This window comes from Dermacentor variabilis, chromosome 2, assembly GCF_050947875.1.
Source record: "Dermacentor variabilis isolate Ectoservices chromosome 2, ASM5094787v1, whole genome shotgun sequence".
NCBI classification, from domain to species: domain Eukaryota; kingdom Metazoa; phylum Arthropoda; class Arachnida; order Ixodida; family Ixodidae; genus Dermacentor; species Dermacentor variabilis.
In genome coordinates, this window is record NC_134569.1 from 128,207,267 (window position 1) to 128,220,899 (window position 13,633).

At 45.7% G+C, this 13,633-nt stretch overlaps 1 protein-coding gene across 2 annotated transcripts in view; it reads left to right on the forward strand.

The window, feature by feature from the left end:
• Epac (Exchange protein directly activated by cAMP) overlaps window positions 1-13,633 on the forward strand; it is a 514,493-nt gene that overhangs the window by 152,145 nt on the left and 348,715 nt on the right. The window lies entirely within an intron of this gene.

Consider the following 13,633-nt stretch of genomic DNA (forward strand, 5'->3'; position numbering starts at 1 on the left):
GCTTGGAAGCAGCTCCCAAAATAGCGGTCCCCTTCGGCCGCTATAATACCCCCGAAAACCGAAGCTGCAGACCTATCATGCGTTCTATAGAAATGAATGCTGCAAGTGCACTAAATGCAGCTGTCCCGTGTGGCCGTTCCAAAAACTGCAGCCGTCATATTTTGCAGGGGACAAATGTGTGAAGAGAGAGAGAGAGAAAGAGACATCCTTTCAGGCCAGGAAGCCCATTCTCGTTGTACTTGCGCGCGCGAAGAAAGATAGTAAGCGCGGGACTTCTTCACGGAAATAATTGTGCCGCATACTGAAAATGTTCACCCAACCCGTCTCGGGCTGCTGCTTAGCCGCCGCCCGTTTTCGGGAGAACCTCGGCTTACAAGCTCTTTCAGCTCGTGCCAGCGTATACCCTTGTTGAGCCCGCAGGTGAATCAGAGCCGCGCCAGCAGCGGCAGGTGTTCGTTCAATGGCGGTATCCATTTTGATGCGGACCCCTCCATCCTAGGCGGTCTGGGCTGGTGGAACGACAGCTCATCGGAAAGCTAGGAAGGAGAGAGAGAGAGAGAGTTCGGCGTGTTCACTTCCGACCATGGCTCGTGCCCCTCGCTGCAGCAGCTGCGGCTGCTTGGGCTGCGGGTTCCGCCCTCGCCTCAGCGAGCTATCGTGCAGGCCCCCCGACATTGACATAGGATGTGATAGAGGCTCGCGTGCAGCTATAGCAACGCCGGCCTTCGATCAAAAAAAAAACAAATACGAAGAAATATGACGCCGCTTCATTTCAGGGTCTCGTACGCCGCTCTCTGGAGACATTTCCTGTTTCATTTTGTCATTTCGTTCTGTTATTGGGGACCGCATCAAACTCTCTTCCTGTTGTAGAAAAGCTGTTTGAATGCTGTTGTTTTCGTTACGAGTTGTAGTTATAGTTCCAAACTGAGGTAATAAAGGACTCTGGCCGTGGTGTGTAGCGGCGAACCTTACTATGATGTTCCCAGGGGCCGTATAACTCCAGATGTGCGTTGTTGATAAATTTGCCATACGATAGATACGTTGATAGATTAGTCGTCACGTCTATATGGGAAGATACGCGGCGGGGAACGTTGTGTTGTTGGAGCACGGTGTTGTACGGGTGAGGTATGGGGTCCATCTGTAGGTCATGTTCTTCGTCTTGTTGCGGAGCCAGAGTGGCCTATCCTCTGGCGACAATATCAGCTTGGTAATTTCCGCCAAAGCTTTTGTGGCCCCAAAAATCCACACAGCTTTTACTTCGGAAAAAATTGACGGGGCACAGTCGAAGATGCGGTGGTCTGCGGCGGAGGTCTATCCTTTGGCAAAGTTGCGGCTCGCAGCTTGAAAGTCCGTGATGGCCATGATGCACTAATGTGCGGTGCGGGTGTGCTGATGGCGAGGTCAACGGCCACTTTCTGTGCTTGCGTGACAGTGATAAAAGCGAGAGGGCACCTGTTTCTCCCTATATCCTCTCGTGGTAACTATTGCTTTGAGACTGTAATGCCTCCGCAATCGGGCCGCCATTCCCCATTTTCCTCTTAGTATACCATATAACACTACGCAGGCGCTTTGCGACATTGTTCCGCCTTCAGGATCGGAAATGTGAACATGCCGGTTATAACGTTTTTTTCGCCGGATTATAAAAAATCAGTCGTCATAGCACCGTAGCCGTCCTATTGACATCATCGCCGTCATCGTCGTTGGGTGCCATCGTCACCCACACGCTTGCGTCACACACAACCGCTTGCCTTTCACAATGCTTTGCACCGCTCCAAAGGATGCTGCATAGCTGGCTACCTGCAAAATGCTTCGCGTCGCGTCAAACCGGGCAATACGTGAAATCTGCAAAGTGTTTTGTATTGTTCTTAAACAAAAAGGAATACGTAAGCAAGAGTACGTTTAAGGGGTAATGGCGGTAAACTTCAAACAGGTACCCGGTGCTTGATAATATACTGTGAAGGTATCTGGAGGCTGACATTCATGTGGAGGTAAGATAGCATAGACCGCTGGTGGGACATCTTTCTGCGACGAGACAGTGACTCTGAGCTTCGGTGCTCAGACAAAATCAGAATACAGGCCTTCATTCTAGAAGTATTGCTCTCAAAGAAACCACTCGATCCGACCGTTGGATGGCCTAGACAGATGGCAGCGAGTTCCCGTCGCAGTGGACGCTTATAGTCACATAAAATCGAACGTGCTCCCGGGAGAGACCCATCGAGAATACGACACAGTCATTCGTTGAAATTGTATACGTGGATGTTATGCGGTGCATCGGGTTTTATTATTTGTTTATTTTTACCAGAGGTTGCGCTTTTTGACGAGTGTAACTCCATGTCGCTTGCTCTGGGTTTGTAACACATGTCCTTGTAATCTTGCCCTTCTCTTTGGTGGCTTGCTTTCACGTCGCCATTGAGTGCCGCTTCTCCTTATCCTTGCTGGAATTTGATGAACACCTTCACTATTGTTATCTTTGTGCCTGTTTTTATGTTAATGCAAAGCTTTTAGGATATGTTGACTCCTTTAAACAGCAAGCGCCGGCTCTTCTTCACGTAGATCGAATATATACTAAAATGAGATAACAGCTGGCACTTAAAGGGGCCGTGAACCACTTTCTATCGAAGAGGAGAAATGCGTTTGAAGTTAGAATAGACTGTTTCCAAATACTTTGGCGCAAAAAGTGTTTCGATGCATTCAGTAGAAGCGGAGTTATTGGTAATCAAACGTGGCCTTCGCGGTGTTTCCGCTCCTTCCTCAATGACTTGCACTACGGATCGTACAGCGGAGCGGGGCGTGCCCTACATTGTTCCACCTTCGAAATATCAGGTTGGTGCACCGTTCAAATTTGATTTAGGATGTTAAGGTAGGTGCCACTACTTCTGATTTTGGCGCCAACGACGCGCCAGACGAAGCCAAACGCGATTGTCCTCAGCCAACCGCAGTGCTCTTAGCTCGTGTGCTCGCGTCGGCACACCGGCACACAAAGGTCGCAGCCGCACCAACATGCGACTGTAGTGCGTATGCGCACAGTGTGTGCACGACATGCATGGCTTGAGTGGGTGCTCGCGTTCATATATGCCACAGTCTGGCCATTCTACGCGGTGCGGAGACCGGCTCTGTCCTTCACCAACTTGACCGACGGACAGTAGCCACGTCCAGCTTGCGCATTATTGAAGCGCTATCAATTAGCCTTCCAAGGGGTCTAACGAGAAGCGGCCAGGAGAGAGAGCGCGCTGGCAAACGTGCGTGTGGTCGAACCTTTAGTTTCGCATGGTTCGAGGCCATAGTTGAGCGTTCAAAACTGGTCGAAATTAGCGAGGTCCACCGTCTACGACACGAATAAGCAGGGTGGCCAAAGTTTAATTCCGTATGGCAGCGCTCTAGAACCGCGCTTCGTGCGAAAGAACCGTGCGCACGGACCGTGGCGAAGTGAGTGGCATCGGCTTCACATTGCGTCATCAACTTTGACGGTGGCACACGGAAAGCAAGCACCGTCATCCCTGATAAGCGATAGGCTCGACGCACACGGTTGAGAGCGCTGCAATGCGATAGCGCACGAGCGCGGTCACGTGGTTTTATTTCATATTTGGCGGGCTCTCTTTAAACGCCGGAAAACATCACCACGCAGCATGTAGTGTACGTTGCCACAAAAAAAATAGATCGGTCGTTTTGAAGTGCCCTCTATCACGTAACCAAACGCACTTGGCCCTATAATGAATATTAAAAATGTTGAATAGTTGCTATTTGTTAATTAACGAATTAAGCACATCATAAAGAATATCCTAAGGGGCACCACATGATGACAGACCATATGTCGTTGGTTTCATTCAGTTGCGGTTAACCAATTCGTTTAAGTACTTGGTTCAAGTTACGTGAAACACCCTGTATAACAGACAGGGGCGTAAAGTCATCCTGCATAAATACAGATTGTTCATGACAGACTCCACATAAAACATATGGGCATGCAGGTACATTCAGCTCACATGGATGCCCCAAATACAGCAAACACGAAGTCAGGTTGCAGAAATTCACGTAAATCCAGAAACAGAAAGGGAATACAAATGGCCACCGATGATTTCCGACAATATTACTCCCTTCCAGAGAACATCAAGAAAGAAGGAAGAGGAAAGGTAGGGATGTTAACCAGAAAAGAAAATGTGGTTTGCTGCCCTACGTTGGGGAACGGTGGAGGGGAAGGTAAAGAGGTAAGAAAGTGGAGAAAGAGCAAGAGAGTGCATGCACACGATCACCGCCGGTCGTTCCCATCGCAGTCTATCACAGCACAGAATCACTCGTAACACTATACAAGCACCGATTCAGGCTTCAGCCACCTGTACAGATGTGTTGGCTTGAAAAATTGTGGCAGTACCCTTATCGCCCTCAGTTGCGATGGCTTGTGAGACCGGCGTTTTAAAATGATTTCCTCGCCATAAATCTCACGAGGGTGAGTAGCGCTCGCCTTTTTAATATATCTGTTGGTTTCTCTTTCTTTCGTTGCCTACTATACCTGGTTTTGCGTCCTTCGCCCATGAAACTGGCTTATATAGGACGGAATGCTGACCGACAGGAGCACGAGATACAGAACTCATAAGGAAAAAAGCGCAGCGTATACATGACGTGCCACTACTTCATGTTTAAATTATCATGTTTCATGTTTCATCAACACTACATGGTTAACTAATCAGCATTGCCACGTGCTATAAGAGATCTAGAACAGCCTTCCTCATAACATTGTCTGTTTATCTAATCGTGATGCGTTTTCTTCATTTTATTATTTTTTTGTTAATAACGTATAACGATGTTCGCAAGTTGCTTTCTATGTCCATTTGTTCTGATGACTTGCTTCATTATTTACTTTCAAATGTAAGTACAGGAATCGTTCCTTTCTTCAATATACGTCGGTCTTGTTGGATGATGTAACACACATTGTTGTTGTCTCTCATTGTCAGCTTTTACTTAGTGCTCCCTCTTACTCAATGCCCTTTAACGGCCCGGTAAGGTAAAATAAATAAATAAATAAATAAATAAATAAATAAATAAATAAATAGTGTTGCCTTTTGAAATTTGGTTATTATAGTGATGAACTGAGGAAAGGGAGGAGAAAGAACTGAAAGATGTATTTATGGTTTTACTTGATGGAGGAGACCTTACTATAAGCAGGCTTTACGAAAGTCTGCTTATTCCTAACGGAATGACGGGCCGTGACAACTGCAAGGCATGTGGCGTAGAAGAAAACCTGAAACTCCTACTGTGTGACCACCCATCGTGCGGACAGGAGAGGCTCGACTTTGGGACAGACGATATGCCTTTTACAGAAGAGAAGATTCAGGGCCCGTCCGTAGCCACATGCGTCAGCTATATGCAAAGTCACGAATGCGCTGCTGCGCTTCTTGAAGGGCACCAGCCTGCACGACCGCTAGTGATGAACTGACCACGAACACTACAATGAGTGCGTGTCCGTGCAAAGCATATGAACGTTCTGAACGTCTCTGACCAATTTGCAACCCGCCCTGGTTGCTCCGTGGCTATGGTGTTGGGCTGCTGAGTACGAGAACGCGGGATCGAATCCCGGCCACGGCGGCCGCATTTCGATGGGGGCGGAATGCGAAAACACCCGTGTGCTTAGATTTAGGTGCACGTTAAAGAACCCCAGGTGGTCGAAATTTCCATAGTCCTCCACTATGGCGTGCCTCAAAATCAGAAAGTGGTTTTGGCACGTAGAACCCCACAATCTTTGACCAATTTGCCAGTTGACAAATTTGCCAGTGGACAGCTGAGGTGTCCGCGTGAACGCCGGGCAGTAAAGATACCAGCGCAGCCTCGCTTTCCTCATTTTTTGAACAACAAATGTTAGTAATGTCATCGAATAACAATGTTTGAAAGATATGACACTTTGTATAGAACTTTTTCCTTCCCTTTCCCTCACTAATACATCTGCGGTGAACGTGTAGTGGAAACTCTCAACAAGAATTTTGCGGAAAGGAATAGAAAACAAATTCGTCGTTATATGACGCGTGCGGTTACCGGAGGAGGGCGATTATCGAAGATCTCTGACAAGAGTTTTGTCCTGTAGCGGGGATAATTACGATTGTGATGACAAGTGGGATGTCACTTCAATAATAACAACAAACGCTAACCGCACTTACATTTGAACATCGGCCTATTTTGTATAGGCACTTCGCTAAGTGCTACTTATCCTCTTGAAATCTCTAAAGCGCTACTTTAACTATTCTTTAAAATTTTCGACTGCACACGAAATACTAGTTCAAATGGCATTACAATGCGTCATTTTCGGCTGCTGAACTTTCAAATCAAGTACGGTACGTACGTCCAATCGGCAGCTCGGCAATGGTTATCCCAGGAAGCATGCGACGCTAATTGTTCATGAACCTCAATAGTCATAGATGTTACGGTGTTTTTGATAGATCCGTGCTATTTGTCATAAGGGCATCCTCGAAATGGACCGTGACGTCTTCCGTGGAAGGTCATGTGAAAGGAGCGCGCTAAAAGCATGCATCATATGAATGCACCGTCACCATATTCAATCTAGCACGAGCATAACTACATAATCCCGGATGTTGGTAAAAATTCTACCGAAGAACGTGTTCAAATATTCGTTCTATTAGAAATTGATGGCAAGGAAGAATAATTCCTATCTTAAGTGAACGATTGGACTCGCCATTTAGCCGCTTGTGAAATTATGCGCGGGAAAGGGCTACGCATGCATGCATACGATTCTGGAAGGACGACAGACCTGCTCAAGCGATTTTAGCGCTGACTTGTGTTAACTGTTGTAAGAAATCGGGCCTTAGTAACTGCACGTAACAGACGCCATTTTGTTGGGTCTAGCTATCCTATTTTCTTCCCCTATATTTTATTGTACGCGTGTACTCTGCTTCTATATATATATATATATATATATATATATATATATATATATATATATATATATATATATATATATATATATATATATATATATATATTTTTTTTTTTTTCCTTTGTTTCTTCTGACTTCCCCTTCCCGCGCCTCTCACTGTAAATTACAATGCCATACGATTTATTTCTATCGATACACCATGGTGGAGGAGGTGAAAAATAACGAAAGCTCTTGACAATGTTCCCACCCCTTTACAACAGGCAGCGGCAGGCGACCATTGACATTCTAGCTGTGACTAACTAAAGAAACACGGTTGAGCTTACGTAGTGGACAATAAAAGTAATAACAAATATGCATATCAGCTCGTGCAGTTGACGGAAAGAAAAAGGAAGACGAAGACATAGGGTAGTTTGTAGTTGACAAACACTTGACTAATATCCATCTAGTCTGGGTATCTGGGCATACAGACCTAGTTCTAAATGAAACGGCTGGTTCACTGGCGAAAACATCGCTAGCTGGCCCAGCCATTCAAATTCTCCCTAAATCAGCATTGATCACAGCTGCGAGATTTCGGAGGCAAATGATGATGCAAGAATTCTCTGTGCCACCTGTAACAAGTTCCTCGGATTTTAAACACTTAATATACCCCTAGAGAAGCACTCTATGCCAATCTAGAAAATTGAAGTAACTATTAGTAGGCTTTGCTCTCGCATACTTTCTTAAATTTTTAATTTATGAAGGGCTGGTCTGGCACCTTCACCGATTTGTCATGTGCGTAGGGAAGATGAAACCATGAAACATTTTTTTTTAATTTCTTGTCGACGATTCATTAGCTTAAGAAAACGAACCCTAGAAACACCACTCCGCCTTATTGGATTAGATTTAGCTGTTCGAAATGTGCTTTCTTTGGGTGTCTCTACACTTGGGAATAGCGACGGGAAGGTTAGCGCTGCCATCCAAGATTTCCTTTTAGGATCAATGAGATTTAAACTCCCCAATACAAAATTTTTTAGACTTCTTTTCTTTCACGAAAATTGAAGTTTAATTGTTTTTACTTTATGGTCATGGTAGAATTTTCAGTTTCATAAAATCATGCAGGCTCTACAATCTATATCTTTCGTTTATAGCTTCATCATCAGCCTGGTTACGCCCACTGCAGGGCAGAGGCCTCTCCCATACTTCTCCAACAACCCCGGTCGTGTACTAATTGTGGCCATGCCGTGCCTGCAAACTTCTTAATCTCATCCGCCCACCTAAGTTTCTGCCGCCCCCTGCTACGCTTCCCTTCCCTTGGGATCCAGTCCGTAACCCTTAATGACCATCGGTTATCTTCTCTCCTCATTACATGTCCTGCCCATGCCCATTCCTTTTTCTTGATTTCAACTAAGATGTCATTAACTCGCGTTTGTTTCCTCACCCAATCTGCTCTTTTCTTATCCCTTAACGTTACACCTATCATTCTTCTTTCCATAGCTCGTTGCGTCGTCCTCAATTTGAGTAGAACCCTTTTCGTAAGCCTCCAGGTTTCTGCCCTGTAGGTGAGTACTGGTAAGACACAGCTGTTATATACTTTTCTCTTGAGGGATAATGGCAACCTGCTGTTCATGATCTGAGAATGCCTGCCAAACGCACCCCTGCCCATTCTTATTTTTCTGATTCTTTCCGTCTCATGATCCGGATACGCCGTCACTACCTGCCCTAAGTAGATGTATTCCCTTACAACTTCCAGTGCCTCGCTGCCTATTGTAAATTGCTGTTCTCTTCCGAGACTGTTAAGCATTACTTTAGTTTTCTGCAGATTAATTTTTAGACCCACTCTTCTGCTTTGCCTCTCCAGGTCAGTGAGCATGCATTGCAATTGGTCCCCTGAGTTAATAAGCAAGGCAATATCATCAGCGAATCGCAAGTTACTAAGGTATTCTCCATTAACTTTTATCCCGAATTCTTCCCAATCCAGGTCTCTGAATACCTCCTGTAAACACGCTGTGAATAGCATCGGAGATATTGTATCCCCCTGCCTGACACCTTTCTTTATTGGGATTTTGTAGCTTTCTTTATGGAGGACTACGGTGGCTGTGGAGCCGCTATTGATGTCTTTCACTATTTTTACATACGGCTCGTCTACACCCTGATTCCGTAATGCCTGCATGACTGCTGAGGTTTCGGCAGAATCAAACACTTTCTCGTAATCAATGAAAGCTATATATAAGGGTTGGTTACATTCCGCACATTTCTCTATCACCTGATTGATAGTGTGAATATGATCTATTGTTGAGTAGCCTTTACGGAATCCTGCCTGGTCCTTTGTTTGACAGAAGTCTAGGGTCAGGAACACCCTAGACTTATAGCTTACCTATTATATAATGTTTACGTATCTTACACTTTACTATAACTTACGCGATTGTTGGTCTATCCCCCAGAATGAGTATGCGCCAGCAGATCACAAGGATCTACGTCTACGAACAGAGCACTGATAAGAACATTTTTTCTAAAGAATAACATTTCGGACTAATAATACAAAAAAAAGGAATAATTCATGTAGAACCAAGTTACTTACGTTGGGTATATTAATGTGCGCATCAGATAATTTGTTTAAATGCTAGTGGTAACTGATATGCTAATGTGTCGCACAAATGATTTGTTCTGACTGCTGGTAACAACCATTATGGTTTGTAGCGGTGTAAGTATGGCGATTCTCACAAATTCCGTGGAGCTAAGCGAGAAGTGTCTTCCAAGTGGCTCCTTTTGTTCATTTCTATACGTGCGTCACAGTTTCTACGCATACAAGTTAAACAGGGTTATAACTATTTCGTCTCTGATTATTTGTTTTATGTAGTGTCTCCAGGGTAAATTAAAATCAATGCGAAGCGCACGCACCTCAAAGGTAAACGAACCGCATGTTTAGGTTCTGGTTAACCTCCTTCATCTCTCGGGTCGCTCGTATCTCTACATTGCACCTTTGGTTCTCACGACAGCCGACATATGCAGATGACGTCAGCACTGCAAGTGCGCAAGGAACACGTATGTTTCGTCCGCATGTGGCATTATACTGGGTTTTGCGCTTCTTGGTTTGGCACATTGTGAATTTTGAGGCGTTACTAGCACGACGTCGGCGGCAACAAAAACACAGCGCTGTGTGATGTTATTTTCGGTAGCAAGACACGCACGCTGGAGAACAGAGAATCAAGCTGTCGTTGGAGAATAATTGTCCTTTATTAACACGGAAAGCGCGAAATGCCCGAGGATTTGTTGCTTGTTGGGCCGTCCGAGTGGTTTGACTATAGCGCCCCTCTTGTAGCCTTTGTGCTTCTCAGGATTTGAACACGTAATCTTCTGTACTTGCGTAAGATCGACTGAGTGCGAGGTTGAAAACTGAAAGAGAAGCTGACCTTCTTGTTTCGTCAGTTTTTGGTAACGAATGGTAAGAAAAATGTATAAGGACCACTTTGATTAATTCGCATATGCGATCATAAATATCCTCCGCAAAAATGATAACTGTATTACCATATACTTTTTCAATCCCGGGAAGAGCTGGCGTGCAGTGTGTATAATACACAGAGTGTGGTTTAAATGGGACCCCGTTATAATGAAGACGCAGCCGACACGATAATATATTTGTTGTATTCCATATTCGCTACCTGCTGAACATCGCAGATGTACTTCGTTACACGCGAAAATTTCTTATATCCGTCTTTTGTTATAAACGACGTCCAACCGTATACTACTCTTGTGCATGGCTAAATTACTTTGTGTCTTCAGTATCCGCTCCAAGAATATCTGAACATGGTGGCCTTCTTTTCTTCGCATAACCTGCAAAAGCTACTGATTTTTGACTGTGCGACATGCCGTGTTATATATTAAAAGAAAGAACGAGAAATGAACATTTCGGCGCAGAACAGGTAGGTGTCGGCGTGCCAGTCATGGGCTCCGTCAGCAGCGCGCGCAAGTGCAGTTTGCGCCATTTCCCGCGCCTCAGTTACAAGCACAATACATAGTACAATGTACGGCACATACTACATTGCATGCATGAAGGCACAGCACTCAGCGCTGTGTCACGCGTCTGGCCATTGTTTGGGTATTATTTTTGCCACCGCGTAACTGTCACTGTTAAACCATACTCAGCACCAGAATTAAAGCACGAATCCTCGTTGCATCGCGAATGTTAGTGAGCCCCCTAATTTTTACGTCTCTCTTCACATGCCGGTAAGCTCTGTTCCGAGGAAATGCGAGATAGCGTTTATCCATATTATAGCTGGAGAGAAGTCTGGTAATATGTATTACTCTAAATTCTAAACTTGTGCAAGCTGCTTAGTCCGTTGACGAGACCGAGTTTTTTTTTCCAAGCGCGTGGTTAGATAGCGGAGTCAGCTGTCGGTAGTTTCCACTTGGCATTTGGCATTCCGAACTTAGCTTTGCAGAAAGTACGCCTCTGGCAGGAGAGCAGCAGTCTTGGCGTTATTGCGCAGCTAAGTGAACTTGACATTACGGCGACCGTTGTTTTATTTCGCAAAAAAACTGCCTGTCAGCAGCATCAAAGCATTGCGCCCTTTGTTGCGGCGGGCGATCTCTGACAGATAGATAGATAGATAGATAGATAGATAGATAGATAGATAGATAGATAGATAGATAGATAGATAGATAGATAGATAGATAGATAGATAGATAGATAGATAGATAGATAGATAGATAGATAGATAGATAGATAGATAGATAGATAGATAGATAGATAGATAGATAGATAGATAGATAGATAGATAGATAGATAGATAGATAGATAGATAGATAGATAGATAAAGAAGGCAGGGGTGTAAACCAGTCAAGAGCTGGGTTGTCTACCTTGCGCTGGGAGAAGTGAGAAGAGGAAGAGAGAGAAGGGAGAGATAGGGGTTATAGAGACGTGCACAGACAGTCATTGAGTCAAAGCTGCTCGTGCAAACCAGACGTTCTAAAAAAGCACAAAAGTACCTTCACTGCCTTCTAAGCCGATGATCGGTGGGGACGGTGCTCTAGTACTGTCTGTTCACTCAGAGGACGATCGTCTACATTTATCAATGTGTTGGGCAAAGATTGTCTTTGTGCTTGAAATTGAGGACAGTGGCACAATAAGAGGTCAATGTTCTCCTCGCATCCGCAAACATCGCATGCAGGTCTATCAGCCATTCCAATTAGGGCTGAGTAAGCTTTCGTGAAAGAAACTCCCAGCCACAATCGACACAGAAGAGACGCTTCGCGTCGATGCAGTCCGGCCGGAGGTCTGATTTGCAGTGAAGGGTCTAGTCTGGGCAGTCTGGTGCGCCTTGTATGTGCGGTATTCCACTCTGCTAAGTAGAGTGACGATCTCTGAGGCTAGCAATACACCTTACGAAATGTTGTGGAAGTGCACACTAGTCCGTTTCTAATATCAGTTTTAGGAAGCCCACGTTGCATAGCCGGAATGACATTTCTCCGTGCAGCTTTTCCCTTGCTCCTTGTCCAATATTCTGGCCTGCAGCTGCAGCACGGCCGGAAAGAAAGGCCACAGCGAACATCGAAGGCCAGCATAGGCGCGAGGGAGCGTAAATAAATCTCTTGTATTTTTTTTATTTCTGTCTTTTCCTGTGAGCTCAGCTTCATTTAAGGGCGCTCTCCCAGAATGGAGCAAATTTGCGACCTCTTTGTCCTTACCGGCACCGCGTACTGCCTACTATATTGCTGTTTTCTTTTCTTTTTGTATATGGTAAGTACTTCGCGAGAAAATGTGGCAAGGCGGCAGAAAGAAAAAAAGAAAGCGGCTAAACACAAGCAAATGTAAAAAGAAAAAAATAAACTCGCGTAGCGACAGGCCGAAGCAGCAGGTGTTTCCATGCTGCGCGGCAGTTTGTTCAGCCGCCGACTCGCCTAGCTAGGCAGCCTCCCTCTCGCCGTACTCACGTGTGTCTCTCTCCTCTCAGGCTGTGTTTGCGCTCGCGTTTCTCATGCGAGACATCCGCGGCTGAAATCCCCTGCGAGGATCCGGCACCTGCGATCTTCCACTCCTGCCGCCTCTGTTCGGGAGCAGCGACGGGTCAACGAAAACAACCGATAGACGGACAACTCGCGAGCTCGAGGCTAAAGCTCATGTGCGCCCCCCTGATTCGGTGACCGTGCTCTGACATATAAAGGTGCGTCGTGCACTCATTCGCGACCTGCTGTTTTTTTTTTTCTGAGTGGATATTTGTTCTTGGTTCCCATCCGTCGAGGATTACCACCTGAACACGAAGACACCCCGCTCTCCTCAAGCTCGGTTAACGGATGTCACTGTGAAGCGAATGACTCGGCAACAGAACGACGTATGCAAAGAAGACTATAACAGCGATGCGTGATCATCTTTGAAGTGTTAGTTGAGTGATGCGTTCTTCACCGGATCAGTGGTGGCTTTCCGGCTGTACTTCACATGTTGTAACGGGTGATGCGTGAAAGCACTTCCACTTCTGCGATGGCATGTTTTGGCCCTTCTGGACGTTCAGTACCGTCGCGCTTATAAACGGGATGTATTGTAGGAGAGACTTATCGAATGCCGACTCGAATAAGAACTGTGCGAACTCGCTGCAAGCTCCGAAGGAACCTCGTTGGCGATAGCAGCGATCGACAAGGACCACCGCGCGCAGAGCGGCTGCGGTGAGTGCATTCGCGGAAGCAGCGGTGCGTTCGGCTTTCCCGTGAGAAGATTCCTCGCCTTGATTCCTGCGAGCGGTCACGAAGAGCTTTAAGCAGTCAGCGAGGACATCGAAAAAATTC